The sequence below is a fragment of the Crocuta crocuta genome, unplaced genomic scaffold, assembly GCF_008692635.1.
Source record: "Crocuta crocuta isolate KB4526 unplaced genomic scaffold, BGI_CrCroc_1.0 scaffold221, whole genome shotgun sequence".
Lineage (NCBI taxonomy): Eukaryota > Metazoa > Chordata > Mammalia > Carnivora > Hyaenidae > Crocuta > Crocuta crocuta.
The window spans coordinates 1,892,769-1,907,311 of NW_027528610.1; the positions used below are offsets into that span (position 1 = coordinate 1,892,769).

Here is a 14,543-nt window from a genome sequence, read left to right on the forward strand (position 1 = left end):
ATGCACGGGGTGGGGGGGGGTTTCTGGGCACAGCAGGACGCCACCAGCTCCCGGACGGACGCCCCGTCCTGGTCCACGGACGTGGACACACCGAGCTTGTCCTGACCCTCTGCGCCCTGGCCTCGAGGTCCCCGCTGCCCCCTGCGCGCCCTGGACTGAGGTCCCCGCTGCCCTGTCTGCGCGCCCTGGGCTGAGGTCCCCGCTGCCCCCCGTGCGCCCTGGACTGAGGTCCCCGCTGCCCCCCGCGTGCCCTGGACTGAGGTCCCCGCTGCCCCCTGTGTGCCCTGGACTGAGGTCCCCGCTGCCCCCTGCGCGCCCTGGACTGAGGTCCCCGCTGCCCTGTCTGCGCCCTGGACTGAGGTCCCCGCTGCCCCCCGCGCGCCCTGGACTGAGGTCCCCGCTGCCTCCTGCGCGCCCTGGACTGAGGTCCCCGCTGCCCCCTCCTCACCTGGACTGAGGTCCCCGCTGCCCCCCACGCGCCCTGGACTGNGCGCTCCCCCGGGCCCCCTCCCCCGGGGATCCTGCGTCCTGCGCCGACGACCCGTGTTCCGAGCCTGAGACCCGCGTCTGGGTTTTCTGTGTGTTTGGGGGTCACAAGCACACACCACCTGATTCACAGCGCGCGGCGCAACCGACCGGCGTTTAGCGCGTTCCCAAGCCGGGCAACCGTCACTGCTGTGCGTTTTATATTTTTATGATTATTTTTTTAAAGACTGCAATAGTGTTTTTTTGGGGGGGGGGTTGCATATTTATTTTTCAGAGAGAGGGAGGGAGAAAGCAAGGGTGAGCGTGGGAGGCGCAGAGGTGGAGGGAGAGGCGGACATGGGATCCTAAGCAGGATCCAGGCTCCGAGCCTACGCAGGGCTCGAACCGCAAGCGGTGACCTCATGACCTGCGCCAAGGTCAGATGCTCAACCAACTGAGCCCCCCAAGCGCCCCATGTCAACCCTTCCTCCCTCCCTCCCTTCCTTCGTTCCTTTTTTTTTTTTAAAATTTTTTTATTTTTCAGAGACAGACAGAGGGAGAGGGAGACACAGAATCCGAAGCAGCTCCAGGCTCCGAGCTGTCAGCACAGAGCCCGACGCGGGGCCTGAACCCACAAACCTTGAGCTCAGGACCTGAGCAGAAGTCGAACCCTCAGCCGACTGAGCCCCCAGACGCCCCGGGGACTGCGCTGTCGTGTGTTAAGGCTCCGCTGCCGCCGGGGCGGCTGTGGGCGCCAGCTGTTTACTTTGCACCAGGCTGGGCCCTGTGGGATTAGGAAGGAAAATCACAGCAGTTTCTTCCCGCTGCGCCGAGGGCGTGTCCGTGTCCCCAGGATGGGGAGTCTCCGTGGAGGGTTCATTATCAGACGGGCCTGTGAGGCAGTAGCAGCCCTCTGGGCCCCGGCGTTCGGCCCGGGGCTGAGGCTGGGCCTGGGGTGCCCCTTCCCGGCTCCTGGGACCTCGGTCTTCCCATCAGGAGGCTTTCAGCAAGGTTTCAGCTGTGCCGTCACCAAGGAGAGAGACTGGGCTCCAGCACCGCCAGGCCGCTGCTCAGTTACCCGCAGGGAGGCTGGAGGCACAATGTTAACTCGCACCGGGTTGGAGGTGCAATCCAGGAGGGGTCCCGGGGAGAGGCGGCGGCTGTGCAGCCCGCAGGGGGGGCGTGGGGCCGCCTGGAAGTCACCGGTCTGTCCCCGTGTGTGTTTCGATTGTGGAGACAGGTACACCGCCGTGTCTGGGTGTCCAGTAGTCTGACCTCAGGCTCATTCGCACTGCTGTGCAGTCGTCCGTACCACCGGCCGTCTCCGGAACTTTCCATCTTCCCAAACGGAAGGTCTGCCCCCTGGACTTCGTACGGATCGCCGATCCCAGCCCCCGGCCCCACCGTCTACTTTCTGTCTCCATGAATGTGACTTCCTCCCCCACCAGGGGCTTCCTGAGGTTTTGTGTCCCTTTGTGCATTTTGCACGCACACAGTAGGCGCTTTCCAAGGTGTTGGGTTTCTTCCACCTTCGTGTGTGTGTGTGTGTGTGTGGTCGGCAAACTTATATTTCCAGTACGTTCAGACAACTTAGGTTGAAACTCGGTGCCTGCGGCCACGTCTGTCATGGCTCCTGGGAGGCGGTGTCAGACGGCGGATGATGCTAGAAGCCTGTGAAGCAGCAGGAAGACGGGAGAGGAGCTTTACTGGGTGGTTCCAGGCCGAGATGTCCTCACGGCCCTGAAAGCTGTGTTTTCCGCTCACGCTTGCTGCGACTGAGCTCTGAGTGGCACAAGAATTCGGATATGCTTGGGGCGCCTGGGTGGCTTTTCACACACACACACACACACACACACGCACAGTCTATCTGCTCCTCCGTTTTCACACACGCACACGCACACACACACGCACACACACACGCACTCTGTCTCTCAAAATCAATAAATATTGTAAAAAATGTATGTTAGATATATTGATACCCCCCTCTCCTGGGGTTCTGTTCTTTTCCCCCCTGCTCTGTTTTCCAGATTGGATTCTTTCTTTTTTTTTTTTTTTTGATGTTTATTTACTTATTTTAANCTGTGCTGACTGCCAGCTCAGAGCCTGGAGCCTGTTTCAGTCTGTGACTCCCTCTCTCTCTGACCCTCCCCTGCTCACGCTGTCTCTCTCTCTCTGTCTCCTAGAAATAAATGAAACATTAAAAAAAAAATGCAAAAAAAAAAAAAAGAATTCGGATATGCTGACCTCTATGCCTATGTTGCAGGGCGCTTTCTAGATTCTTTCTTCTCTTTCCCCACAAAGCCTGGGAATGTGGTGGGGGTGGAGGGTTGGAGTGGAGAAGCTTCCAGAAGCTCTCGCCCCTGCTCTGGGATCCGTGGCCTGGCACACCGCAAGGTCCAACCTGCAGACAAGCATGCTCATCGAGAGAAAGCACCCCTGCTGGTGAGTTTCTGCAACAGCATCTCAACGGGCACAGCTTCTCAGATGCCTTTGTTCGGGCAGAGTCTCAGATCGGGGTCTAACCCGAAGTCACGGCCACGAGGACGTTTGTCTTGGAGAAGACCCTTCGCGGGAAGGTGCCTGACGTGCGGTGCAAGCGCCACAGGTGAGGAGACCCGAGCCCATAAAAGCAACGCTGTATTGCGTCTTCCTGTTACTGACAGTAGTTATTATTATACCATTACCAAGGGTGATTGTAGATATACTGGTGATGTTACTACACCCAATAGTATTATTCCAGTAGTTTCAGAATCCTTAAAAAAATTTTTTTTAATGTTTATTTTTGAGAGAGAGAGAGAGTGAGCAGGGGAGGGTCAGAGAGAGAATCTGAATCAGGCTCCAGGCTCTGAGCTGTCAGCACAGAGCCCGACGTGGGGCTTGAACCCACGAACCGTGAGATCATGACCTGAGCCTAAGTCAAAGGCTTAACTGACTGAGCCCCCCAGGCGCCCCCAGATTGCTTAAATCATGCCCGAGCGTGTGGGTCACCACAGAACGCAGGCTTGTCCAACATTATTCACCGGAACCAGGTGAAGCTTTACATTTTGCACAGTCCGCTGGTTTCTTAAGGTAATGAGTCTGGAAACAGAAAAGGCCCTTTATCAGGTACATCCGTCACCCCAGAAAGCCCCACAAAAAGAAAAATACCAACAAACCAACCAAACAAACAAAAATCCACCCAAAAAGCGGTATTCCCCATGACACAGAAAAGGACTTTATTTTGGGGAAAGAAGGGAAGGCTTCTGTCAAGTCATCGTCCGTGTTGGAGACCTCTCGCGGATTCTCACGCAGGGCTGGGTTAGAGCCATCGTGTGCCGCCAGTGACGCATGACAGATCGAAGGCCGACGTGGATTATGCTGTTTGTGCCGCTGCTGCTGGTGACGACGGTGATGCTGAGGAAGCTGCAGCCCGTGGTCGTGGGGGGCGCGGAGTTTGCATCGTGCACCTGAGGCCCCATCCGTCGCTATGCCCGCAAACACGCCTCATCATCGGACCTCGAATGTGACATTCTCCTGCCTCCCCCAGGACACGGCGAGGGTCTTCGTGCAGGAAGACATCAGAGGCAGCAAGAAAACAAATAAAACCCAGAATCGGCTCTCTGGCCCCTGGGGGGTTGCGTGTGACAAGTCATGGCTCCGCTCCGTGTGGGGCCAGCTCGCAGGCATGTCCCAAGCAGTGGCGCATAATCAGCATAAAGGCAATCAGTCCCCTATCAAGGATGCAAATGGATTTTTTAAAAATTTGTGGGTCCCTGGGGGGCTCAGTCGGTTAAGCGTCCGACTTCGGCTCAGGTCATGACCTCACGGTTCGTGGGTTCGAGCCCCGCGTCGGGCTCTGTGCTGACAGCTCAGAGCCTGGAGCCTATTTCAGAGTCTGTGTGTCCCTCTCTCTCTGACCCTCCCCTGCTCGGGTCACTGGGAAAACAAACCCTTACGTTCCCATTCCGGCTCTGAGCATCGCGCCCAGGTTCTCCCCGACCCCGCCTCCCCCACAGTGAAGGGCAGTGCTGACCTTCTGGGTTCTGGATCGCAGTTTTAGTGTCACCAGCTTGGCAAACGAAAGCTCATCTTGGAAACCCAGTCAACAGGCCCAGTAGTGGGGCCGAGGTGTGTTTCTCAATGCGGCTCCAGGACTTTCTGATTCTGTTTTTGGGTTAAACTCGTGAAAAGCCTCACGAGCACGAGGGACAGATGTGACTCTTTTCCTTGTTTCATCCAGTCCTGCAGCTGATTAGGTGAGGCCCACCCACTCTAAGGAGGGAAATCTACTCAGTGTACCAACTTAAGTGTTTAATCTCATCTGAAAACACTCTCACAGAAGCAACCGGAATAATGTGTGACCAATTATTTGGGCACCCCATGACCTTGCCCAATTGAGACGTAAAGTGAATCATTAGCATACAGGACAGACTTAGAGAATTGGTAAATGTGTGTCTACATTCACTAGTGATTTCTACGTTTACTGATAATATGTATCATGAAAAGGATGACTGGATGACTTCATTTTACGTTTTCAGATTCTGTCACCCACTTCAGCGCTGACTGATGTTGTGTTGTGTGCGTGGGTAAAGGGCATCTGGCTAAATCAGGTCCTGGGAAAAACATCAACACTTCCCTCTGCTCCTGGGTCAAGGAGACACAGCCCCAAGGCAGAGAAGCCCCCTCTGCCCAATGCAGAATCTGAAATGGACTCATCGAGGACGTTAGGAAGACACACACACGCCCCTCTGAGGTCTTCCTTCCGTTTCCCCAGGCTCTCGCGGCGTCCATTTTCACGGTGGAAGAGGCTGATGCAGATCGGGGTTGACGGTCTGCACGCTCGGGCTGAGGACAGTCTGGTTGTGTAGACCCTGGAGAGGGTTCCGAACCCTGTCCCTCCCTCCCCACCCTTCCCGGTGGGATTAGGAGATCTGAAGCCACACCCATGATTTCTGAGGACCCTGGGGTCTGAGAACGTCCCCTGCTTCCTGGACTCTGGCTTCCTCCTCTGCGAGCATCACTGCTCGACCACAGCTGAGAGGAGAATAGCATTTGTCTGTTGGTTAAGCCACCTGGCTCTTTAATGGTAGGTTCTCTCAGGCTCTCGGCCCGCAGAGCAGGTAGGGTATGAGAGAACCCTTCTGCCCCTTCTTATGTATTGGGAACACACCTCTGTCGCAATACTTGCCTCATTTGTGGTTTATCCGCAGGTGATTTGGCTCAGGTCACGATCTCGCGGTTCGTGGGTTCGAGCCCCGCGTCGGGCTCTGTGCTGACAGCTCGGAGCCTGGAGCCTATTTCAGAGTCTGTGTCTCCCTCTCTCTCTGCCCCTCCCCTGCTCACACTGTCTCTCTCTGTCTCAGAAAGAAATGTAAAAAAAATTAAAAAAATTAAAAGCCCGAGTGTAATACAGAAATACAAGCATCGAATTGCACTCTTCTCTCAGGAATGCTGTTCACAAGGAGAGGCGACTGGCCGAGAAAAAGGGTGATTTGTAGGGTTGATGTTTCCAATGATGGAGGCCCCAAGTGGACAATGGAATTTTGTTACTCTGGATCCAGAAGGGTGTCTTCTCAAATGCTGTTGAGACTGGAATGGTCACCTGCCCACCAGATATCCACGCTCCTCCGCTCTTGGGTTGAGTCTGTATGGAGAAACGGCTACCCCCACCCCCACCTGGGCATCTACGTGGGACCATAGGATGAAGTGTTGCCAAGAGAGTGTATCGAGTCATAGTCTTCACTTCCGGCCCAGGTAGTGGGCATGACTTCTGCCATGGGGTGAATCGTTTCCCTCCAGAATTCATACATTGAAGCCCTCAGTCCCCAGGACCTCAGAAATGGGGCTGTATTTGGAGATGGGGGCCTTTATAGAGGTGATTGGGGTAAAAATGAGGTCGTTAGGGTGGGCTCTGATCGAGTAAGAATGGGGTCCTTGTACAAAGAGGAGATCAGGACACAGAGACGCACAGAGGGACGACCCCCTGAGGACACGGAGAGAACACAGTCTACACGCCGCGGAGAGAGGCCCCGGAAGGAAGGAGCCTTGGCCCTTCCTGGATCGCAGACTTCTGCCTCCCGGATCATGAGGCCTTAAAGGTCTGTTGTTTGAGCCACACGGTCTGTGGGATTTTGTTCTGGTTGCCCTGGTGAGCAAATATCCCGCCTCCTTCCTCCCTCCTCTGATCAAATACCGGTATCCGGGTGAACATGGAGAGTGTCGCAGATGTGAAAGCCAGAGCACAGAGTCGCGGGTGCCCTGACCCAGCTCCACGGTGGGGCCGTGCTTCTGGCCGCCATGGTCCAGCCCCCGGTGTTTTTGTCTGATTAACGAGGGCCCCCATTAAGCTGGAGTGTAGCTTTCTCCACGCCTGGAGTTGCCATCGAGGGGTCCCTGAGGTCGTGAATAAGGTGAGACCTTTGCGTCCCAACACACAGAGAGAAGATAATTCATTTTCTGCAGAATTTTGTTTCCTAAAGCTCCATGTTCCATTATATTTTAAAGGGCATTTCAGCAAATGATGTATGAAATGAAAAATATATATATATATATATATATGTGTATGGTTTCACATAAAGGGCATGTAAAACTAGAGAACAAGTCTGAAATGATGTGGAAAAATAGCTCTCTATTTTTTAAAAACACAAGTGAAAGGCTTATGCTCTGGATAAATTCATGTCAATTGGGCAGACATTATGTGCTGATTATGCGCCCGGCGTCGTATGGATTTTCTGGTGAATAAAGTTTGGATTCATTCTGAAGAAGTGTGTGGGGCTATTATCCAACAGGCTGAGGATTTCAGCTGTCACAGAGGTAGACAAAGGCGTATTATGATGTCATCTTGAGGGGTACCAACAGCGACCGGCAGACGTACAACAGGAGAATAATGTGTGGTATTTTCAAGAAAGAGTGGGGGACTATTTCAGTTTTTAAGTGGATACTGTTTATATATAAGACTTAAATTTTTTTGAGGTTTATTTATTTTGAGAGAGAGAGAGAGAGGCCCACGAACCGTGATATCATGACCTGAGCCGAAGTCGGGCGCTTANTAAGCGACTGACTTTCGCTTAGGTCATGATCTCGCGGTTCGTGGGATCGAGCCCCGCATTGGGCTCTGTGTTGACTGCCAGCTCAGAGCTTGGAGCCTATTTCGGAGTCTGTGTCTCCCAATCTCTCTGACCCTCCCCTGCTCATGCTGTCTCTCTCTCTCCTAGAAATAAATAAAAATATTTATAAAAAAAAGATTTTTAAGGCATCTGAAGCATGAGTTTATTGCTGAGATGGACTGGATTAAATAGTGGCCCTCCTAAAAAGGTGTGTCCAAATCCTAACATGCAGAATCTGTGAATGCAAACTTTTTTTTTTTTTTGGATTAAAGGTCTTTGTAGATGCAATGAACGTATGCATTTTGAGATGAGCTCATCCCGGATCAGGGTGGCCCTGAATCCAATGACAGGTGTTCTTATAACAGAAGAAGGGAGATGCAGTCACAGTGGAGAAGCCTGGATCTCAGACTTCTGGTCTCCAGAGCTGGGGCAGGATAGATTTCTGTTATCTTAAGCCATCCAATTTCTGGTCAATTGCTACTGTCGCCCCAGTGAAGCTAATACGTAAGGGGGTTGAGTTTTATTTTCCAGTCAAAAGGCTTATTCCAGGGGCACCTGAGTGGCTTAGTTGGTTAAGCGTCCGACTTTCGCTTAGGTCATGATCTCGTGGTTCATGGGTTCGAGCCCCGCGTCGGGCTCTGTGCTGACTGCCAGCTCAGAGCCTGGAGCCTGTTTCAGTCTGTGACTCCCTCTCTCTCTGACCCTCCCCTGCTCACTCTCTCTCTCTCTCTTTCTCTATCTCCTAGAAATAAATAAAAAAACAAAAAAATTTTTTGGAAAAATAAAAGGCTTATTCCAGTATAACGGGCAGTACTCCTATTTAATCCTAGCTTTCCACCCTTTGTTGAGATTATAACTGGGTTGATTTCGTCAATCCTTCTATGTCTATGTTGATTCTACAGTTTCCTGGTCAACCCTGTGTTCCGAAATAGTGACCCTTTTCCGAGTGATTGTTTCAAACATCAACGCCTCCGTAGGCAACTTGAGAGCGGAGGAGACACTTCCCTCCGGTCTGGGAAGCNTTTTTGGAAAAAAAAAAGGCTTATTCCAGTATAACGGGCAGTACTCCTATTTAATCCTAGCTTTCCACCCTTTGTTGAGATTATAACTGGGTTGATTTCGTCAATCCTTCTATGTCTATGTTGATTCTACAGTTTCCTGGTCAACCCTGTGTTCCGAAATAGTGACCCTTTTCCGAGTGATTGTTTCAAACATCAACGCCTCCGTAGGCAACTTGAGAGCGGAGGAGACACTTCCCTCCGGTCTGGGAAGCCAGGAGAGCACACCTGGTGTGTGACGGCAGTGACGGCTCTGCGGCAGGTCATGACGGGGTACGCAGTGGGTGAGCGGTGGTAGTGGCGTCTACATTGCACTCTCGAGGGCGGGATGGGTGGAAACTGGGTGCCCACTTGTTTAGGGGCCTGGACTCCTGAGCTAACGTGGGGGTGGAGGCAGCTCTTGAAGGCACTGTTGGGGTGGAACAGACCCTGTTGAGCCAACCAACACAGAACCATTTGAACTAAGTGATACCTTTGGCCGTGGAACGTGTTTTTCTTAAACAGTTGTTGATTGAAATAATGCATGAGCCCAGGTGACTTTTATGGATCACGCGACCCCAGCAGGGTGGGGAGGGTGGTGGTATCTGCAAGCTGGCTTCTGGGGATGAGGAAAGCCAGCCGGAAAGCAAATCCATGCACCTGCTGAGTGTGTGAGGAGTGATTTCTCAGGACAAGTGTGGCCGCTAAGGCCAATGTTTTCCCTCCAGACTCTCATGTCGGCCATAAATAAAAGTGGTAGTTTGGGGAAGGATCTACTTCTGGTCAAGCACGGTTAGGGGAGAGAGCAGACATTGGGACTGTAGCAGAGCTTGGTTAGTTTTGTCTGCGTTGAGTTCATAAATGGAATATCTTTGTGGAGGGATGTTTCCTTCATTCTAATGACAATCGCCCAAGGGAAATGGCAAGAAAGAGCCATTAAACAAATCATCTGAAGAAGTCAGAGGTCCATCGCAAGAAGAGACATTTATGACAGCCGTGTTCCCAGGACACCACGTTCCTTCCAAAATACACCCCTTGGGAGAGCAAGCTGCCATCTGGGGTGTCCTGAGGAGCCAGCATCACTCCGTCATCCGATGGGTCCTGGGGGGGTGATGCCAGAACTTTGTGTCACTGTGTTAACGTGCTGTGGCCATATGTTCAGAGCTCTAGGGCCCTGTGGCCAGAGAACGAATGCCTCTTAAAATGACAAGGTCCTTCTAAGACTTTCCAGGTTGATGATCTAGGAGAAAGAGAAAGTGTAACAAAGGTAAGTGACTGCTCAGCCCCACGAGGTGTACCTTGGCCCCACGGTCAGTAATCTGTCTTGTTGCTACACCAACCTTGTAGAATGTAATTTGTATTGGTTGGGATTTAATTAATGTCCTGGTTGTGTGAATATGATAGAAATTTTATATATGTGATTTATGAATATATAATAGGTAGATATATATACATAGATGGATAGATATAGATAGAGGCATACACAGATGGATAGATGTTAGATACATGGGTGCATAGATGTAGATAGATAAATAGATGGATAGGTACATGGATAGATACATATATACAGAGATGGGTAGATAGATATACACATAGACAGATATTGATAGATAATAGATAGCTGGATGGATGGATAGATAGATACACAGATAGATAGATACATAGATAGATACATAGATAGATAGATAGATGATAGATAGATAGATGATAGATAGATAGATAGATAGATAGAATGGATGGATGAATGGACAGGTGGACAGATGGATGGATGTGTGGATGGATGGATGCATGGATGCATGGAGATGAGGTTAAAAGAAAAATAGATAGATAGGATGGATGGATGAATGGATAGAAAGACAGATAGAGAGATATGATAGATGGATGGATGGATGATAGATAGATATACGATGGATAGATAGATATCTATCTATATAGATAGATATAGATGATACATAGACATATATGATGGATGGATGATAGATAATGGACTAGATAGATATATGGATGTATGGATGATGGATGGATGGATGGATGGATGGATAGATGATGGATGAATAGAGAGAGAGAGATGAACAGATGGATATATAGATGGATGGATGGATCGATGGATGGTGGATGGATAGATGGATGGATAGAGATTATAGATATATGATAGATAGATATAGGGATGGATGGATGATACATAGATACACAGATACATAGATAGATATAATGGATAGATGATAGGTAATAGAATAGATAGATATAAGGATGTATGGATGATGGATGGATAGATGATGGATGAGTATAGAGATAGATTGATAGATTTAGGGATGGATGGATGGATGATAGATAGGTAGGTAGGTAGATAGATAGAACATAATGATAAAATGTACCTACGTGAAAACACAGTTAAGAAAAAAGGAACATGAGTTTTTCCACCCTATAACCCTGAGGCAAAGGAATTATGCTAATAAAAAAAGCAAAACAATGGCAAAAACAACATTTTCATCTGGAATCGCTCTTCCAGCAAAAGACAATGAGGCACAAGCAGAATAGCAAACACTTCTGGCTGCATTAGCACAGGCGGGATAATAGGGGTTGTTACAAGGAGAGGAGAATCAACATTAGGCGTTTTAATCAATTATTAGTAGGCACGGAGCTCTGCCACATTTGGGAAGGTTGAATGTAGTCGCAATTTCTTGGTTTTTATTTTTATTTTGTTTTATGGTTGACCATCCCCTTTCCATGTGATGGAATGCAACTCACGACGTGTCTTTATGAAGCAGAATCTTGGGCTCTCTGCTACCCAGGAATGAGGCAGGCTGCATGGACCTGCTCGTTGCCTGGGTTCAGAACCACGGAAACGCTGGAGTTTGCTGATGCACCATTTGAGAGTTGGCCACCATGCTTTCCCTGGTCACCCAGAAGGACACAGCNTCACTTGTTTTGCGAGGGTTCCGATAGATGAGCAAACGTTTCTAATAAATTTTAACTTGGGGGTCCTGGGGGCAGGGGCCTCAGTCGGTTGAGCGTCAGACTTCAGCTCAGGTCATGGTCTCGCAGTCCGTGAGTTCGAGCCCCGCGTCGGGCTCTGTGGGGACAGCTCAGAGCCTGCAGCCTGCTTTGGATTCTGTTGTCTCTCTGTCTCTCTCTTCCCCTCTCCCGCTCACCGTCAGTCTCTCTCTTTCAAAAATAAAAAAAAAAAATTAAAAGAAAACTTTAACTTGGTAAATGGCCGACATCTTGCGATGTGAGTAGCACATGACGCCGAATGTCACACAATCACAACGGGCCAATGGTTCTTGAAATTCGTTTTGATTTACGAATGCTTTGGAGTACAAGCATGATCCAGAATGAATTATCCTTGGAAACGGAGGCTTTACTGTATATTGAAGAGAAACGTTATTTGCTCTTCTTCAGGGCATTCTCCCTCTGCGGAGTTAGCTAAGCATCACCTTCTCAAGGCCATCGAGGGAGGGTGTGGTGGTGGCTGAATCGGTAAAGATAATGTAGAAGGTCCATACAAAGGAACACAATTCATTCTTAAAAAGAAGGCAATGCTGCCTTCTGAGACAACACGGGTGGACCTTGAGGGCATTACGCTGAGAGGTAAGCCAGGCAGAGGAGGGCAAATATTGTACCTTCTCAGCTGTATATGGAACGCGAAGCAAAGTTAAACTCATAGAAGCCGAGGGCACGGTGCCGATCGCAAGGGGCTGCGTTGTGAGCTGGAGGCGACCTTGGGCAGCGACACAAATCTTCATCGATCGGTTGAAGAAGCCCTGGGGACTTACCCTAACGCACAGCAAGGCAATTACACTTCATGATAGTGTCGTGCATACGGGAATTTGCTGAGAAAGTAGACCTCGAGTGGGCACGCCCAACACACACAGAGAAGTGTGAGGTGATGCGCGTGCTAATTCACTGCGTTGTGGTGCTCATTTCACCATCTACCTGTATCGAATCATCACGTGCACGCCTTATAAACATACCACCCGACAGACCCTCTGGTCCCCTCCCCACAACTCACACCCCAGGGATGCTGGCTTTTAAAGAAAGGTTGAATCCTTCCAATGGCCAACTGTGCTATGTTCACACGGGCCACTTCAGGGCTCTGTGCACTCAGGACGGATTCTTCGGAGAGGTCGTTAGGGCGAAAACCAGCGACGTTCAGAAAGGCAGTGACACGGTCTGCGGTGTGGTTTTCAAAGGTAGCCCGGTGAGCTGTGTGGAAGGGTTAAGTGTCAAAGGGTCAGTATTAGGCAACACATGTGACTCTGATTGGGGAGATTGTGGTATGGGCCAACCCTCAATTTTTAGAAAAAAATCTAGTTTTTTCTTGTGGCCATTTCCTCATACCATAAACATAATGTTTTAAGGGTTTTTTTAAAAATGATTATTTATTTTTGAGAGACGGAGAGAGACAGAGTGAGGGTGGAGGAGAGGTAGAGAGACAGGCAGGCTCGAAAGCATGAACCGTGAGATCATGACCTCAGCCAAAGTCAGATGCTTAACAGACTGAGCCACCCAGGTGCCCCCATAAACATAACTTCTTAAACCATATAATTCCGTGGCATATAACATACAGAATGTCCTCAAAGAGAGCAGTACCTCTCTCTAGCCTCTCCGTACACTTATCGCCCCAAAAGGAGACCCCGTACCTGTTAGGCTGGGGTACACATCAATTAGAAAAAATGCAGTTGCCAACATTTTGAACGCCGGTTCACAATCATTTTGGAAAAACAGAGTCCGATTCATTGACCTTAAAATGGGCCGGGTGTACCCCATGTTCACGGTCATGTAAGAATACCTCGTTCTAGGGCTTGATGGCATATCACACCCACTAGATGGCACCAAACACTCACATTTCCCCATTGAAGTCAGAACCGGATTCTTTTGGCGTTTGTAGGGTTTTCTGATCTTGCACCTTGTGTGAGGCGTACCTGGCGGGTGGTAAGATATGAGCGGAGAGGGTTTGTAATGGAAGCTGTACTTGGCTCAAGGACCCATCTATCCAATATTGATCCTCTGGGCAAAGGTCCCAGAGATGAGCTTAGATTAGAAGAATAAAGTGTCTGTGTTACCTCCAGGCGAGAGGAACCGAGATCCGAGGGGTGAGTGAGGCTGGCAAGGTCGTCTGCTGAGGACAGTGCCCCCCAGGGGGAAAGACAGAGGTGCCTGCAAAGGAGCAGAGGTGCCCAGGCGGGAGGAGAGAGCCATTCTCTTCAATGTTTTCGTGATGGTTATTTGTTGCTAGGATTGTTTACCAGTTACCTGTCCGGGCTAGTTCACCTGAGAGCGCAGGGTGCTGGGGGAGGAATCCTTGTCCGGACACTTTTTCCCTCATTTTTTTTTTTGTTGTTTTTTTTTCTTTCTTTCATGGTTAAATATTCAGTAGCAGAGTTTCTGGACCCCATGCATACCGTTTGTTTGGTTTTTTTAATGTTTTATTTATTTCTGAGAAAGAATGAGATCATGACTCCAGCACAGAGCCCGACATGGGGCTCGAACCCATGAACCATGTGCCGTGAGATCATGATCAGATGCCATTTTCCTTATTTTCCTTCTGCTTTGGAGACCCATTCTTTCCCCGTCAACGTTCATTACCCAGAAGTATCTACTTGAATTATTCTGAATAAATGATTTCCGTGGTTTTTTTTTTCCTTTCTTCTTGCACAGATATGTTGAGATGAGGTCTAAGCTAGGTGATAGAATCTTTTCTGAATTCCTAGAAACTCTGAAGCTGGAAAAAGGGGTTTTATTTTTAATTCATTTCAAAAAACTCAGGTCCCAAGAATATGAGCTTTTTTTTGGAATTTGCAAACACATTGTAAAGATGAAGTTATATATAAATGAGTTGCATATAAGCAAGAGATATATATGAATAACCCAGATATAAGGATTACATAAAATATCTGCAGAGAAAAACGCCTCAAGAAGTCAACACCAGAAAAAAAAATAACGCTACAGAATC

The 14,543-nt window shown here is 49.6% G+C and overlaps 1 long non-coding RNA gene across 1 annotated transcript; it reads right to left on the reverse strand.

The window, feature by feature from the left end:
• Positions 1–11,518: 11,518 nt before the first annotated feature.
• On the reverse strand, positions 11,519–13,784 carry LOC144223926 (uncharacterized). The gene is made up of 3 exons (XR_013332874.1): positions 13,654–13,784; positions 13,435–13,512; positions 11,519–12,793 (listed from the first exon to the last, which is right to left on the reverse strand). It is a non-coding gene; the product is annotated as an uncharacterized LOC144223926 (long non-coding RNA).
• Between the last annotated feature and the right edge of the window lie 759 nt (positions 13,785–14,543).